General features: G+C 36.2%; 1 long non-coding RNA gene across 1 annotated transcript; it reads right to left on the bottom strand.

Moving 5' to 3' along the window:
• Positions 1–1,272: 1,272 nt before the first annotated feature.
• Positions 1,273–2,998, bottom strand: LOC107836172 (uncharacterized). The gene is made up of 3 exons (XR_001662029.1): positions 2,920–2,998; positions 1,643–1,732; positions 1,273–1,569 (listed from the first exon to the last, which is right to left on the bottom strand). It is a non-coding gene; the product is annotated as an uncharacterized LOC107836172 (long non-coding RNA).
• Between the last annotated feature and the right edge of the window lie 548 nt (positions 2,999–3,546).

A 3,546-nucleotide genomic window follows, 5' to 3' on the forward strand; every position in this document is an offset into this window, starting at 1 on the left:
AAGATTAAGACTTCACCCTTCAAACAAATAGCACGCTTCAAATGAAGGGTTTGCATTAATTATTAAAATATAACACCACTCCATCCTTCATAAGTCATGTTCTCTGTGATAAGGAGCAGGGGGCTGCAAGAGAGAGCCCAAACACACGGAGACAGAAGTGGAAATGGAGTTAAAAGGGTGGCTGATGCTGTTTGGAATTTTTATTTTTTTTTAACAGGAATGGGAGCTCCAAACAATTCATGCAAGACAGAATATCAGCAGAGATTTCTGTTTTTCCTTCTTTTTTCTAGTTGAGCTCATCTTGTTCAGAAAATGGAACCTGTGAAATCTTTAAAGAACAAGATTTCTTTCTCCCTGTGCGCTAAGTGTTTCTATAAGTGCTGAGCCAGTAAAGTGTCCTCCCCACCCCTCTTCTAAATCTGTTGTTGTGAAGTGTGTAACAATGACCTTAACAGATTCAGTCTTTTCCCCCCTGGCAAAACGTGACTGGTTGGCAGATTTTGCATACTTTGCAGCTTACTTTCACTTCAGAATTGTCCATCATATGTTTATTTCAAAGGAAAGTAGAGATGAATCCAACGCTTCTCTAAAGCTCCTACTCTTCTCTACACCAAAAAGTCACCTCCAGATAGACTTCACTTCATTTAAGATTCAAAAAGAGGTACAGAATTTCTTCTTCTGCTAAAAAAAATAAATAAAAGCGAACCTGTAGTAAATTTTCTTTGTGTATAAAATCTGCCCTCATACTTATTATTGTTCCAAATATGACTGCTGGCTTGAAATGACTCAAGTTATTGTACATTTGGCAGTGAATAGAGAAAGTGCACATAACTCTGCTAAAATGGCAGATTTCTGTGAAGTAAAAAAGGAGACCATAATAAATAACTCTAAAATGTTTCCAAACTTTAATGTGACATGAATCCTGTGCAATTCAAATGAAAAACAACCAGCCATGACACCCTGCCACTTCCATTTCTTGGGCTGCCAAATTATAATTGTACATTGGGAAAATGTGTATGAGCATGCTAATAATATATATGGACCTAAAATTACATTCAAATGTGAAAAATCATACTTGGGTGTTGTACATATACCAAGCTGGAATGATGCAGCTAAAAATATTAAAAGTGGATTTTTTTAACCTAGTCCTGTCTACTTAGAACTTGATCAACATAATGCATAAAATGAAGGAAAAGTTGTTGAACAAATGAAATATTTGATAAAATCTGAGCTTAGTGAACTGAGTGTGCAAAATCATTTTGGTTGGATTTCCTTTAAAAAAAAAATCATCTTCTCTCAGTAATAGTGGAAAGGATTTTGAAATAAAACTGTATTTCATGCACTTTTTAGACCTGTAGACCTCAGTAGTTTAACACCTGGAATGCTTGCAGGATTCAGTACTTTTATACATAAAATATAAAACCTTTCTATAAACTCCACCACATTACACAGAGTAAAAAAACAAAAAGGGACGGCTTATTACACTGGAAGCCCAGCTTTTTACAATCTTTTCAAGTAAGGTTTTTTGTTTAGGTCTTTCTGGGACATGTTAGCAGCTTTCTAATCCACCTTAAAAACAGACACAAACACAAAGACTTGGTGCTAATTAGAAGACTACACTACAAAGTAAGGTCAAACCCACCAAGCTTCTGTTCCAACGCAACCTGAAACTCGGATCAGAGAAGTTTGGTAATGATGCGTCTTTGTCAACTCAGGCTTTCATCTTCAGGGCCTGAGCACAACCAGGGAAAAAAACAGAAAGGATTTTCTAAGATTATTTAATGCTTTATCGTCACACAATAAACAACACTGACTGTCTAGTTTCTAGACCTTAATAGCTTATTACACTTGAGACAAAACTAGCTTACAAGTAACTTTTCAGCAAAATATATAAACTTGTTTTAAGTCAAAATGTTCTTAGTATTGATGAACTTCTACTTCCACTGGCAGATTATTTCACTTATGAGATTTTTCCCATGTTAAGTCAAACAATCTAGACTAGTATATTTATTAATGAATATTAAACAGTTATGAACCTTGCTGACAAGTTACTTGTAAGTTAGTTTTGTCTTATTTCAAGTGCACCAAGTTATTATGCTCTAGAAACTAGACCAAAAATACTTGTAAGATTTAGTCTTTTGAAGGATGGAGGGATGAATAAAAAGTAAACAACTTTCATTATTAAAAAATAGACAACAGAAACTTTTGATTACTATCCAGGTATCTGGTTTGTGTATTTGTAAAAGTTTGAGGCTTCAGGTTTCTGTATGAATGGATCCAGTGAAGAGTTTGGTTCCAGAGCAAGACTGAAAGGTTCGTTATCTCTGGAGATCAAGGTCTCTCCTGTCAAGACCTGAGCACTACATGAAGCTGCCACGAGCAGGTGCTTACAAATGCACACCAAGGGACCAACATGGGCCATGTTTTCACCTTTAAAAATAGATCAAGAGGGCGCTGGAGAGCCATGAGCTTCTGGTTTCATGGCTTTGGGCAGGAGTGACATCAGAGTAGCATATGGAATCTGACATTACCTTTAGCCTGGTAGTAAGGACACAAAAACCACAAGGACACTTGGGAACTAGAACCAAAGCTTGGAGGTTACTCCTCAGTAATAGACAAACTTGTCCAGGTTTCATAAGAGAAGAGAAAAATTGTAGGACGCTGGACTCAGGTGTCCTCTTATTTACAGAAATGATATATTTCTGAATATGATTCTGATAAATTGACAGTTTAAAGAACAGAGAAGTGAAACTAGCATTGTTGAAAATGCAATTAAATTAACAAAACCACGTAGTTGTGTTGCTGTCTCCCTGATATGATTATCTTGCCTTTGTTTGTTGCTGAAAATAAAACGTTACAGATGTGCACATCTGCAGAAAATCTACAGCAGAATGGTCCATTAAAAACCTGGTTGCTTACCAGAAATGCTGTGGTCGGGCCATAAGAGAGATGCACAGGAATTAATGTCTGCAACCTTCGACAAACTGGAGAAACACTGGAAAGAAGAGTAAACCAAAAATCCTTCATCAATGTGTGAAAGGCTAATAAAACCAGACAGAAAACAACTACCTCAGGTTAGAGATGTACTATACATCCAATATCAATCGTCAACACAAGGTCACTGTGTGCAATATCACAATCATGAAAGACTGCAAAGTGCAATATTTCAGATTCCATACAGTGCAACTCTGCTTTCCAATAACTACTCAGAGAAAAAACGATGGACTTTATGCTTAAACATTATCCTACTGATTAATATCTTAAAGCTCAGGGTGTTATGCTATGTGAGTTTGTAACAAGTCTAAAACGCAAAAGAGAATGAAAGCAGGAGCTTAAAACAATCAAGGAGCTTAAAAACTGAGTATAAACAGGGGAGGATGATGGACCACTGTGGAGGGAAGAGGCTATTTAATGCAGGTAAAAATGGCTCTGAAAATAAAATAAGGGTAAAAACCCAATTCTAACATGGAAGAGAAAAAAACAAAATACATAAAGGGAAGAAACAAGAAACTAAATTATCCCACATTGTAAGACCTCAGTGTATTT

The sequence above is a fragment of the Poecilia formosa genome, unplaced genomic scaffold (genome assembly GCF_000485575.1).
Source record: "Poecilia formosa unplaced genomic scaffold, Poecilia_formosa-5.1.2 Scaffold42, whole genome shotgun sequence".
Taxonomy (NCBI): Eukaryota; Metazoa; Chordata; class Actinopteri; order Cyprinodontiformes; family Poeciliidae; genus Poecilia; species Poecilia formosa.